The sequence below is a fragment of the Nicotiana tabacum genome, chromosome 13 (genome assembly GCF_000715075.1).
Source record: "Nicotiana tabacum cultivar K326 chromosome 13, ASM71507v2, whole genome shotgun sequence".
Classification (NCBI taxonomy): domain Eukaryota; kingdom Viridiplantae; phylum Streptophyta; class Magnoliopsida; order Solanales; family Solanaceae; genus Nicotiana; species Nicotiana tabacum.
Genome location: NC_134092.1, coordinates 130,071,284 through 130,085,171, shown reverse-complemented (window position 1 = coordinate 130,085,171; position 13,888 = coordinate 130,071,284). Strand labels below are relative to the sequence as shown.

Genomic DNA, 13,888 nt, shown 5'->3' with positions numbered 1-13,888 from the left:
TGCACAAACACTATCTTCTTAGGTCCACTACAGATTCCTAGTGCAAACTGAAAATCATACCTTTCTCTTGAAGAAAAATTTAGTGCACTAATTGATGCAGACAACAACAACAACCCATTCAATTCCAACTAATGGCAACCCATTAAATTCTAACTAATGGGGTCTGGGGAGGGTAGCGTGTACGCAGATCTTACCCCTACCCCGAAGGAGTAGAGAGGCTGTTTCCGAAAGACATTCGGCTCAAGAAAATAATTGACGCAGACACTTGAGTGGATTTTTGTGCAACAACTTTTCTTGTTATCTCCCTTTCAGATTTTTTATTTTTTCAATGTGTCGTTGTTGTCTTTCTGTGCCTATTGTTTGCTCTAATTTAATATTACTTCATTTGTTCTTTTCTCTAATTTGCATCAAAATATTGCTTGCAATTTGATTGACTTAAGGTAAACTTGGAAAAAAAAAATAGACGAGTTTGACTATCACCATCAATGACTTAAGACCCTTTCTCATGAGGAAAGATTTCAGCGCGTCACTTCTGGGGAAGTTTCATTCAATACTTTGATAATTATTGTGCTAAACAAGTCAACAAAATTTGATTCCTTAGCTGCCTTCTTCTTCCTTCTTTTTTATGTTTGATTTTATTATTCTTCCTTCTTTTTATTTTGTTTATAATTTATTTGTGCCAATGTCAAAGAATTTCAGCTACTTTAGGAGCTGGTAAGTCCTTAGCACTCATTTCAGTGGGACAATATACAGGAAATGGCTCATTCAGCAGTGTGCATTTTTTCCAAACCATTAATTGCATCTAAGAATTTTTGGCAATTTGTTAATATATCTTTATTTTTGAAAAGAATTTAGAACAGACGGGCTGGGTAATGAAGTAAAGACGAGTAATGCTATTTATATTGATATATTGTAGTCATACTTGACATGCAGTTCTCTTCAACGAGGGTCTATCGGAAACAGTCTCTCTGTCCTCCTAGGGTAGAGGTAAGGCTGCGTACATCTTACCCTCCCCGGACCAAACCCCACTTGTGGGAAATTCAGCTTGTCGATTTTTGCCTTCCATTATCTTTCATTAGAAGGTTCAGATCCAAATTTCTGAGTAAGATGGAACCATACATTAAATGTAAAGAACTGAATGTACAGTTTCAGCATATCAGTTTTATGGTCCTTTACAAGCGTTATTTTGGTAATAAAACACATGAAATCTTTGTGAAGTTATTTTCTTCTATTCAAATTGTAACTCGTAACATGACAAAACTCGTGATAATTTTGTTGTTCCTTCTGTACTTGTAAATAATGATTCTGGAAATTAGAACGTTAGCTTATAAACGTAAATATAAATAAAACAGAAATTAATTCGAGCCCACTGAATTCACAGTGTTTCCTTAAGGAATTTAATCTCCTCCTAGTACCCAAGGTTATGGATTATTTCCTCCCAGGATAGAACGAATTACACACTGGTGTAGCGGTACTTCAAACCCCAGTGTTTCAGCGAACACAAAGTTCGGCAGCAAATCACACTTATGGATGCTTTGTTTGTAGTTAAAAACAATGCAGAATAAGGAGGACAACTCAGAAGTCGAATGGAAATTCTGAGAGGAAGGAATGCAAAGTATAGCCAATGTTGAATTCTTACTGAAGAGAATATCAGATTGCAATTCGTTTTTCCAGTGTATACGCAGTGTATACAGAGTGTATATCCAGTGTATACAGAGTGTATATCCAGTGTATACAGAGTGTATATCCAGTGTATACAGAGTGTTTTGAGTGTTTTTTTCCGATGTGTTCTTCTTTCTCTCCAACTTATGCTCTATTTATAGCAGTTATTTGAGAGAAATCCGCCCCCTCCATGGTGCAACAAGCACTAGGCTATCATGGAGGAAGCACTTACATGGTGGAATGTACACTTGCTTGGTGGGAGGAGCACTTGCACCATTGTGGGAGGTGCACTAGGCTGCTTATTGCTTAGTGTTGCAACACAATACACGGATTGGAAAACATCCGTTACAAACACGAATTATATCACGTTAATATTCACTATTAACAAATAAATTTGGTCCAAAAAAATAATCAATCGATCGATCATTTGACCAAATCCGAATCCGAATCCAAATCCAAATCCCATTTCCCATTCACTCTAATTTTAAGACTATTTCATCTTAAACAAAAACTCAACAATCCCCCACATGAATGGGTAATGGCTATATCACGGAAGTATGCATGAAAAACTTGTGTGATTTGCAAGCAAGGATTAATTGCATCTGGATAAGTAGGTTTCCCTTTGAACTTTCCGTAGTGAACTTATGTCGGATATACTCGGTCAATCGGTAGATTTGATATCTTTGAACCGTCGAACTTTAGTGTATACCTAGACAACCATAAGTCACACAATCAATCCTTTAACCGTCTTTGGTTCTCATTGTTGTGTTCGTTTCAGCCATGAACACTGCCTGGTTTCATAAGTGCGTAGAGAATTGGCCTTGCAAAATTCTCTTTGAAACGGCTAACACTTCACACTTACATAGGTGATTCCTAAACGTGTCATCCCGTAGATACACTATTTGATATACCCTGTATCAAATTTAAAAATCATTAAAAAGCCTTAATGTTTTATCCTTGGTACTGAACATTGTCTCATCACGAGAATGGACTAAAATTTTTTTTGTTGACAATGTTAAACAGTCATTAATGACTTTGTTTGATCTCTTTGAACCTAGATCTTGGGATCTCCAGTCTTCTAGGTAGAGTTACCGCCACAATGACTTGTTCTCGGCCATAGTCTCATTCCCCTCGATGATTTCTCAACTACCTCTCTAGTTAGGCCTTTTGTAAGTAGATCCGACACATTATCACTTGACTTTACATAGTCAATCGTGATAATTCCTCTAGAGAGAAGTTGCCTAACGGTTTTATGTCTTCGTCGTATATGACGAGATTTACCGTTATACATAACGCTCCCAGCCCTTTCAATTGCCGCTTGGCTATCACAGTGTATGCATATTGGTGCCAACGGTTTGGGCCAAAATGGAATGTCTTCCAAGAAATTCCGGAGCCATTCAGCTTCTTCACCGACTTTATCTAAGGCTATGAACTCAGCCTTCGTTGTAGAGCGGGCAATACATGTTTGTTTGGACGACTTCCAAGATACCGCTCCTCCACCAGTAGTGAATACATATCCACTTGTGGACATCGAATCTGTTGAACCGGTGATCCAATTTGCATCACAATATCCTTCAATCACCGCAGGATATTTACTGTAGTGCAAATCAAAGTTTTGAGTATGTTCTAAATATCCCAAAACTCGTTTCATTGCCATCCAGTGAGATTGGCCTGGATTGCTCGTGTATCGACTTAGTTTACTTATAGCACAATCTATATCTGGTCGTGTACAATTCATGATGTACATTAAGCATCCCAACATACGAGCATAATCCAATTGTGATATGCTTTGGCCTTTGTTCTTTGCTAGTGCAAGATTCACGTCAATTGGAGTCTTTGCAATTTTAAACCCTAAGTGCTTGAATTTTCCAAGTACTGTCTTAATATAATGAGATTGTGACAATGCCAGACCTTGAGGAATCTTAATCCCCAGAATTAAATCAGCAACTTCCAAGTCCTTCATATCAAACTTGCTAGTTAGCATACGCTTAGTCGCATTTATGTTGGCAATGTCATTACTCATTATCAGCATATCATCCACATATAAGCAAACAATGACTATGTGATTTGGAACATTTTTAATGTACACACATTTATCACATTCATTTATCTTAAAACCATTTGACAACATTGTTTGGTCAAATTTCGCATTCCATTGTTTGGGTGCTTGTTTTAGTCCGTAAAGGGAATTAACAAGTCTACATACCTTATTTTCTTTACCTGGAACCACAAACCCTTCAGGTTGTTCCATATAAATTTCTTCCTCCAACTCTCCATTTAAGAAGGCCATTTTAACATCCATTTGATGAATTTCAAGACCATACACTGCAGCTAATGCTACTAACATCCGTATGGACGTAATCCTTGTAACTGGGGAGTATGCATCAAAGTAATCAAGACCTTCTCGTTGTCTATACCCTTTGACAACAAGTATTGCCTTAAATTTATTAATAGTGCCATCATCTTTCATTTTTCTCTTAAAAATCCATTTAGAACCCAAAGGTTTATTTCCAGGAGAAGATCAACCAATTCCCATGTATGGTTGTTCAATATGGATTCTATTTCACTATTGATTGCCTCTTTCCAGAACAATGATTCCGAAGAAGACATAACTTCTTTAAATGTTCGAGGCTCATTTTCCAATAAGAAAGTCACAAAATCTGGTCCAAACGAAGTAGACGTTCTTTGACGTTTACTACGTCTTGGATCCCCCTGATTAAATGTACTTTCTTTTGTTTCTTCCCGAGGTCGTTTAGATCCTTCACCAATCGACTCGCATTCATTTTTATACGGATATATATATTCAAAGAACTCAGCATTATCTGATTCTATAACCGTATTATTATGAATGTCGGGATTTTCTGATTTATGAACCAGAAATCGATATGCTTTACTATTAGTCGCATATCCTATGAAAACACAATCAACTGTTTTCGGTCCTATTTTTACCCTTTTGGGTTTAGGAACTTGCACTTTTGCCAAACACCCCCACACTTTAAAATAATTCAAGCTGGGCTTCATTCCTTTCCATTTTTCATATGGAATAGATTGTGTTTTGCTATGGGGTACTCGATTTAGTATTCGGCTGGCCGTAAGAACGGCTCCCCCCCACAAGTTCTGTGGCAAACCAGAACTTATCAACAATGTGTTCATCATCTCCTTTAATGAACGATTCTTTCTTTCCGCAATCCCATTAGATTGGGGCGTATAAGGGGTTGTTGTTTGATGAATAATTCCATATTCTAAACATATTTGTTCAAAAGGAGATTCATATTCACCACCCCTATCACTTCTTATCATTTTGATTTTCTTGTTAAGTTGCGTTTCAACTTCATTTTTGTATTGCTTGAATGCGTCTATTGCTTCATCTTTACTATTAAGTAAGTAAACATAGCAATATCGAGTACTATCGTCAATAAAAGTTATGAGATACTTCTTTCCACCGTGAGATGGTATTGACTTCATGTCACAAATATCTGTGTGAATTAAGTCTAAAGGATTTGAATTCCTTTCAACCGACTTATAAGGATGTTTAACATACTTAGATTCCACACATATTTGACATTTTGATTTTTCGCATTCAAACTTAGGCAATACTTCCAAGTTTATCATTTTTCGCAAGGTTTTATAATTGACATGACCCAAACGTACATGCCATAAATCATTTGACTCAAGTAAGTAAGAAGAAGCTGAAGTTTTATTATTAGTTTCAACAACTATTACATTCAGCTTGAAAAGGCCCTCAGCAAGGTAACCTTTTCCTACAAACATTTCATTCTTACTAATCACTATCTTGTCAGATACAAAAACGCACTTAAAACCGTGCTTAATAAGAAGTCCAGCAGAGACTAAATTCTTCCTAATCTCAGGAACATGAAGGACGTTGTTCAAAGTTACCACTTTACCAGAAGTCATTTTCAGAAATATCTTCCCACATCCTTCAATCTTGTACTTTTTTTTTCAAGCGCAGTCCACAGTTCTTTAGACGTCTCCACGCCACTGTATACATTATATAGATTATCCTCCAGTCCGCTAAGAATATAATTCCTGCACAAGAAGTCAGAATGCTTCCACGCCTCAATCACGAGAAAGCTTTCATTCTCTGAGTTTCATCTGAAAGATCAGGAACATCTTCCTTGATGAACTTCTGTAGACATAACGTAGTCAAGTAGAAGAACATCTTTTGCTGCCAGCGCTTGAAATCCATCCCGGAAAATTTTCCGGGTTTCTCTGCCGGTGCCAACGCCGGAGTTCGACTTGTCGATGCGTTGGCAGTCATCATCGGAACAGCTTGATTTCCGTCATTCGCCATTTTTACTGTAAAAATGACACAAACAAACTTTTAATAAATGTTTAAAACTGGAGTGAAAAATCACGTAGATTTTAATCTCCAACAAAACGCCACGAAGGTTTTACTCTCCAAATGGGAGTACACAAAACCACAAAGGTTTTAAGTTTCCAGAATAATAAGAATAACACAAATACAGAAATTAAAATTATTAAATTCCTTAAGCTTGTTGTTATTTTGCCTGTATTTGTAAATAATGATTCTGGAAATTAGAACGTTAGCTTATAAACGTAAATATAAATAAAACAGAAATTAATTCGAGCCCACTGAATTCACAGTGTTTCCTTAAGGAATTTAATCCCCTCATAGTACCCAAGGTTATAGATTATTTCCTCCCAAGATAGAACGAATTACACACTGGTGTAGCGGTACTTCAAACCCCAGCGTTTCAGCGAACACAAAATTCGACAGCAAATCACACTTATGGATGCTTTGTTTGTAGTTAAAAACAATGCAGAATAAGGAAGACAACTCAGAAGTCGAATGGAAATTCTGAGAGGAAGGAATGCAAAGTATATCCAATGTTGAATTCTTACTGAAGAGAATATCAGATTGCAATTCGTTTTTCCAGTGTATACGCAGTGGTGTATATCCAGTGTATACAGAGTGTATATTAAGTGTATACAGAGTGTTTCGAGTGTTTTTTTCCGATGTGTTCTTCTTTCTCTCCAACTTATGCTCTATTTATAGCAGTTATTTGAGAGAAATCCGCCCCCTCCATGGTACAACAAGCACTAGGCTATCATGGAGGAAGCACTTACATGGTGGAATGTACACTTGCTTGGTGGGAGGAGCACTTGCACCATTGTGGGAGGTGCACTAGGCTGCTTATTGCTTAATATTGCAACGCAGTACACGGATTGGAAAACATCCGTTACAAACACGGATTATATCACGTTAATATTCACTATTAACAAATAAATTTGGTCCAAAAAATTAATCAATCGATCGATCATTTGACCAAATCCGAATCCAAATCCAAATCCAAATCCCATTTCCCATTCATTCTAATTTTAAGACTATTTCATCTTAAACAAAAACTCAACAGTTACTTCTTTTAGCTGTGTAATCGCGGCTGATTTTTTGTAGGTTTTCTCAGGCATAAATGGACCAGTAGAAGTCTCGCAAGATGCAAATGAAAGAGGAGAAATGGAGAGTATTTCTAAGGCTACTTTTGTGGTGAGACAAAATCATTATAATTCATGTCTAAGTGGATCAAAATACAAGCAACACCAACAGTTAAATTACAATACTTGTATGTTAAATTAACCCCTTTTGTGAGGCAATGATTTAGTCACCTCTTTCAAGTATGCCGTTACAAACTAATGCAAAAGAAAGGTGGAAATATTTGCAGCACATTTTGAAAACCATTGTACATATCAATACTCTTCTACCTATTGAAAACATAAATTTGGTTAAGCAAGCAAGCCATCCTCTACTTGCAAATTGCATCAGAAGAGAACATATAAAAAGAAGAAAAGTAAAACGAGTTTTTGGTTTCCCACCCGGTGTCCGGTACCCGCGTGCCAGATAGGGCCCTATTCGGGGGTGGGGGGTGGGGGGAGGGAGGATTGAATAACATGGTGCATGCGGAACCTAACAATCGAAAGTTTGGTGGACGATAAATCAGACGACAAAAGAAAAATATACTAAAGTAAGCATAATAGTTTATAATTGTTTGGTCAATTGATTTACATATGATAAAACTAATATAAAAGAAGAAAAACTATCGAGAGAAAAATCTCTCTCTAAACAAAACTCTTTAATGAGTATATTGTGGATATTTTTTTGTGCTCTTGTGAGAAGAAGAGATCCTTAATTTATAAATGTGCAAAACTTGTCTTCCAAGAAAAGGATAAGACATATTAAGGAGATTTAATCCTTTTAGGAATCTTTTTCCATTCCTTCAAGAACGAGGGTCATAATAGATTAGAAATTTAGGGCAAAATCCTAACAATTTCCCCTTGGCCTGAATTTTCTTGACAAAGTTGATTCACCTTCTTCACATAATCTTCATCACTGCTGTTTGTCATGATTAAAAATCGGTATAGGTTGAAAATCTTGGTATTGGTTAAAAGAAGCCCAAGTATGGGTTAAAAAGAGCCCACGTGTTAAGAATAAACATGGGGTAAAAGAAACTCATGCATTAAAAAGAAGCGTGAGTTAAAACTGGCATTGGAACTCATGCGTTGCAAGTAGGCATGACTTAAAACTATCGTTAGTTAAAAGAAATATGGGTTAGAAAGATTTTTTATTCCAATAAAGTTGCAGCAACAGACGTTTTGAATACAATTGTGATTGTAAATTTATCTCCACATGTAGCATCATATTTGGTGGATTCATAATGCCTTAACTTTATGTTTTGATGATCTAACAAACTTACTGTCAAAGATTCAAATAAGAAACCTGACACACTTGGTACACATCACAAATCAACAGATTCCAGCTAACATAAACTGCTACAACTTCAGAAGATAGAGAACCAACACAGGGACCTGATACCCCTGTGTTTCCCTGACAACAGTACGAGGTCAACTCTTTACAGCTGGAAAGTGACTGCCTGCACTGTATACAGAAACAATGCAGCACAGTTTTGAAGTCACTGCTCATTTGTCCTACTAAGTGATTACATCATTCAAGTGATGTCATCAATGTTGTATTAACATCAACATTACAACAAAACATCATTTGAACTCTTGAGAATTCAATTCAAGCATTCAAGCACTCAACCGGATCTCCATCTAGCATTCAAATTCTCAAGTGCATCAAGAACAAAGTTTAACACTACTACAGAACAGTTCCTAGAGGTAGTATTTTGTATGTTCTTAGTTGAGTTATAACTTTGTTATTGTTCTTCATTGTAACTCTTACTTTGCTTATCTAGAAGCGTTACTTAGGAACCCTTTGTAAAACCATAAACCCTTAGTGTTTGTAGTTAGTTATGAGTTGAAGTCTTTATAATATGTGTATTGCAAAGTGGCTTGTAATAGGTGTATTACAAGTTAGCTACGAATTAAGAGTTTAATTCCTTGATTGCATAGGTTGTAATCTAAAAGTTGCTCTTAGTGAAGTTGAAAGCCTACCAGTGTAGGTCGTAGTTTTTTATCCCCTTGAGCAGGGATTTTTCCACGTAAAAACTCCCTGTCTTCTTTATTTACTGTTTCATTAGCATTCTTAGTAGAAACTCATAGAGGACCTAGTCACTCTATAGTTTGGTGGACTCATATATTTTATCAATTAGTATCAGAGCGGGTTCTTTCTATAAGGCTAACACCTAGAAAGGATTCATAGTTTCTCCACCAAATTTTGAAGAAGGCCAGTCGATAACCATGCCACCCAGGTTCAATGGACAATATTATGGGTGGTGGAAAACAAGAATGCACGATTTTATTATGATAGAGGATTCTGAATTATGGGATGTCATATGTGATGATCCTTTTGTCCCAACAAAGAAGGTAGGAGACCCTCCCGAGTCGAGACCAAAAACCAGGAAAGAATACAACAATGCAGATACGAAGGCTGTGAAGAAAAACTTTCGTGCCAAGAAGATCTTGGTGTGTGGGATAGGACCTCATGAATACAACATGATTTCAGCCTGTCAATCCGCAAAGGAGATTTGGGAAGCTTTACAAATAACACACGAGGGAATTGTGGCATTGGTTAAAGTGGCCAAAATATGGGTTAGAAAGAATTTTTATTCCAATAAAGATGCAGCAGCAGGCGTTTTGAATACAATTGTGATTGTAAATTTATCTCCACATGTAGCATCATATTCAAACTTTTTTTTGGTTGAATAAATCTTCATTATCGTCTTGATCTAAACACGCATTGAATCTGTCTTCAACCTCGTTCAACCGTTAACTATGAACCATTGGCTCTGATACCACTTGTTGGGATCGAAATAACATGGTGCATGCAAAAACTAACAATACAAAGCTTGATGGACGATAAATCAAACGACAAAAGAAAAATATACTAAACTAAGCATAATAGTTTATAATTGTTTGGTCAATTGATCTACATATGATTAAACTAATATAAAAGAAGAAAAACTATCGAGAGAAAAATCTCCCCCTAAATAAAACTCTTTAATGACTACATTGTGGATATTTTTTTGTGCTCTTGTGAGAGGCAGAGATCTTTAATTTATAGATGTGCAAAACTTGTTTTTCAAGAAAAGGATAAGATATATTAAGGAGATTTAATCCTTTTAGGAGTCTTTTTCCATTCCTTCAAGAAAGAAAGTCCTAATAGATTAGAAATTTAGGGCAAAATCCTAACAAGGGGAGGGGAATAGAGCTCCCTACTAAAATATTTTCCATACACAGGGCTCAAATTCAAAATCTCTGGTAAAGGAAGGGAGCAACCCATTCACTGCACCACATTCTTTGATGGTTAAAGTAAAACGAGTTACTTTTTGAGTACTTACTATAGCTCTCCATGTCAAAACTAATAAAGCAGGTCGATATAAAACCCTATTGAGAGCACACTAGTTAATTTTTTCACTAACGTTTGATAAATTGCTTTTACATTACACAAGGAAAAACAATAAAACTTTCACTAGTATTATTAATAAACTTGAAGGTACCAAGAACAACTCACATACACGATTTACATAATGAAATACTACGTAATTAAAGTGACCTTAATATGCAAGGTCATGTACATTTGGAAGCAAAAAGATCGTAACATGAATACATAAACGACTCAACATAATAAAACCAAACATATCTCCAATAGGGGTTTATCCAGAGGACTACAACCATTACAAGAACCAAATTTGCATATGCCACTAAGAAAAGAAACATAGAACGACTCCATATCTAGAAAACCAGTATCATCTTCACAACAATCTGGCACACGAGATGATATCGGTATCTCTTTGGTCTCCATGCAATTGATATGCAATGGAGGATCGCAAAGAAAAGGATTTCCCTCATAACTGCTTTCAGTAAAAGTTGCAAATTGAGATGTACGTTGTGAAGTCCTACCTGTTAAATTATTGTGTGCCACGCTAAAAATTGCTAGAGTCGTCAACTCTACAAGTTGAGAGGGAATCCTCCCAGTCAAGTTGTTGTATGATAGATCCAAACTCTCAATATTCTGGAGATTTGAGAATTCTGATGGTATTACTCCAGTTATGTGGTTATGTGAAAAGTTTAGTGCCCGAATTTCAGTAAGATTACAGAGTTCCTTAGGTATTTCACCACTTAACTGGTTGTAAGAAAGATCAATCCCAAACATATAATCAACAATGCTACCTTCATAGGAATATGTATTATATTTGGTTGTAAACTCTGCCCCAACCCATGCATAGTTATCTTGATAGGAAACTGTCGATCACTCCATTGAATCTTCTACATATATCATGGTATCTCTACCCCACGTCTGGAGTCTTGGATAACTAAATATTGGACCGTAGGGATATGCTTCACTGATCCCTTCTATTTGCATTATGTTCCCAAAGCAATGTGGAATAGGTCCCAAGAGATTATTATGAGAAAGATCCATAATTCTCAATTCACTCGCATAGCACAACTCTGTGGGAATGGTGCCTTGAAAATGGTTTCCTTTCAAGAGTAAGGTGGTTATTTCAATACTGCCTAACCATTTTGGAATTGAACCGGTGAAGTTGTTATCTTTAAGATCCAATACCTTTAAATTTGAGCTATTTGAGAACACATCGAATTGCCCTCGTAAATTGTTTTTGCTCAAATAGACACGTTTAAGGTTTTGGGAAGCACTGAAACATGATGGAATCACACCAACAAGGTTGTTTCTTGAGAGATCTAAAACCTCAAGCTTTTCAAGTCTACAATAATCTGCTGGAATAGGACCCTTTAGATGGTTTCTAGATAACGCGAGGGAGGTTAATGAGGGGATGTAACCAATCCAAGAAGGTAGATTTCCAGACAAACTGTTGTTACTTAAATCCAGTGAACTCAAGGGAGCAGAGGACAACTTTTGTGGAATTGAGCCTGAGAAGTTGTTTCCGTCCAAGTACAAGTACTGAAGATTATTGATGTTGGTTGACCCTTGGAATATTTCGCCTTCCAACATGTTATTCGACAGTCTCAGAAAGAATAATCCATTACGAGCCAATTCAATTGGTAATTCTCCTGATAACTTATTGTCTGACAAATCCAAGAAAAGTAGGTTCTTCATGTCGCTAAAATTTGAAGGCAACATGCATTCAAGCATATTGTTGGACATTTTTAACCTTAAGATATTCGGGAAAATGGAACCAATGTTGGGAGGAAGTTGTCCCTGAATCTTGTTCCTTGAGATATCAAAAAATTTCATTTTAGGAAGGACAACTCATGAAAAGATCCAGTAAATGCATTTCCATCCAAATAAACTTCTTCAAGTCTAGGATTATTCTTCAACAACCAATTTGGAAAGTTTCCACCAATGTTGCAATCAGATAGACTAAGTTGACGCAACTGATGTTGATAATGAAGGAAATTTGGTATTACAGAGCAGTTGTTAGTCAAAGACAAGGCTTCCAGTTGAAACTTTGGGATCCAATTTCTAGTAGAAGTTTGTACAACTAATGAATTGCCGTCAGGAATGACATACTTGAGCTTTGAATGGTTAGCAAATGACTCGAATGAAATTGGGATTTCAAAGTTGTTGTTTCTTAGCAAAAGATATTCAAGGGACAAGAGATTTGAAAGTGGAGATGAGGCAATATTTCCAGTAAACTGATTTTGAGTGAGATCAATTACCCGGAGAAATGTTAAGTTTCCAAGACATGGAGGAAGATTTCCATGGAAGTTGTTGAAGCTGAGACTTAGTTCTTCAAGATATTTTAGATTGCAAAAACCTTTAAGAAAAACAAATAGCTAACTGTTACTACATGTCTATATTGCAGCCTTTGCAGCAAATATAGGAAACGTGCAAACCAAACTGCTAGGTAACTTCAAACAAAAAGGGTAATTGAGAAAAACTAAAATGAAGTAAACTATGTTATGTTGACTCAGACAAACGTATGCTCTTAATTGAGAATAATCCTTGCCAGGCTAGCACTTCAATTGAAAATATATTACTCATTCTAACTTTCAACCACTAAAACTCTTTTTTCTAAAACATTTAACAAAGTTTCAAACCGTGGAATTAGCCACTAATGCTTGCATCAGGGTAAACTACCTACATCATACTCTCTTGGTGCGGCGTTAATGCGAGATGCTTTGTGCACCGGGCTACCCTTTATTTAACAAAGTTCCAAATCTCCCTCAAAACTCTAGAACGAACTGATCACGAAATTTCAAATATCTTTTGGAAACCCTAATGAGGAGACTCTCAATTATGTTTTTGCTCAAAGTGAGACTGCAAGCAGAGTATGGGAACTAGAAGTGTTGGCTCATTGATTTGCATACAAGTGATAAAATGTGAAAGATTCTTATAATCATATAAAGAAATAATTGCAGTTGGTTGTTTAAGATTACCTTGAATAGGCAGGGTTCCAGTCAGGCCGCAGTTAGCTACTGATAATACTTTAAGGGACGGCATTACACCACTGCTCTGTAGAAAGTTTTTGTCCAACGTATTCCCATCCAAAAGTAAATACTTTATATTTCTCAGAATTCCCAACTCTTGCATGTAAAAGAAACACAAAAGAATCATCAACACATAGTTCATTATAGGTTTGCAAAGTTATGCTTGTAATTAGTGTTACTGATGACAATAAATATGTCAAAATCACAGCATGCATATTTTAAATGTTGTCTAAAAAATGGGACGACTAAATGCTTTGCAAAACTTTGGTATTTGTAAGTATTTCTAGCAAACTTTACTTTTAGCTACTATAAGACTATAATTTTCTAAGTTGTCGGACTCTCAAGAAATGTCACCAGGTGCATATCGGATCCTCCAAAA

At 36.2% G+C, this 13,888-nt stretch overlaps 1 pseudogene; it reads right to left on the bottom strand.

Moving 5' to 3' along the window:
- Window positions 1–10,631: 10,631 nt before the first annotated feature.
- LOC107818494 (cuscuta receptor 1-like) lies at window positions 10,632–13,063 on the bottom strand (annotated as a pseudogene).
- Between the last annotated feature and the right edge of the window lie 825 nt (window positions 13,064–13,888).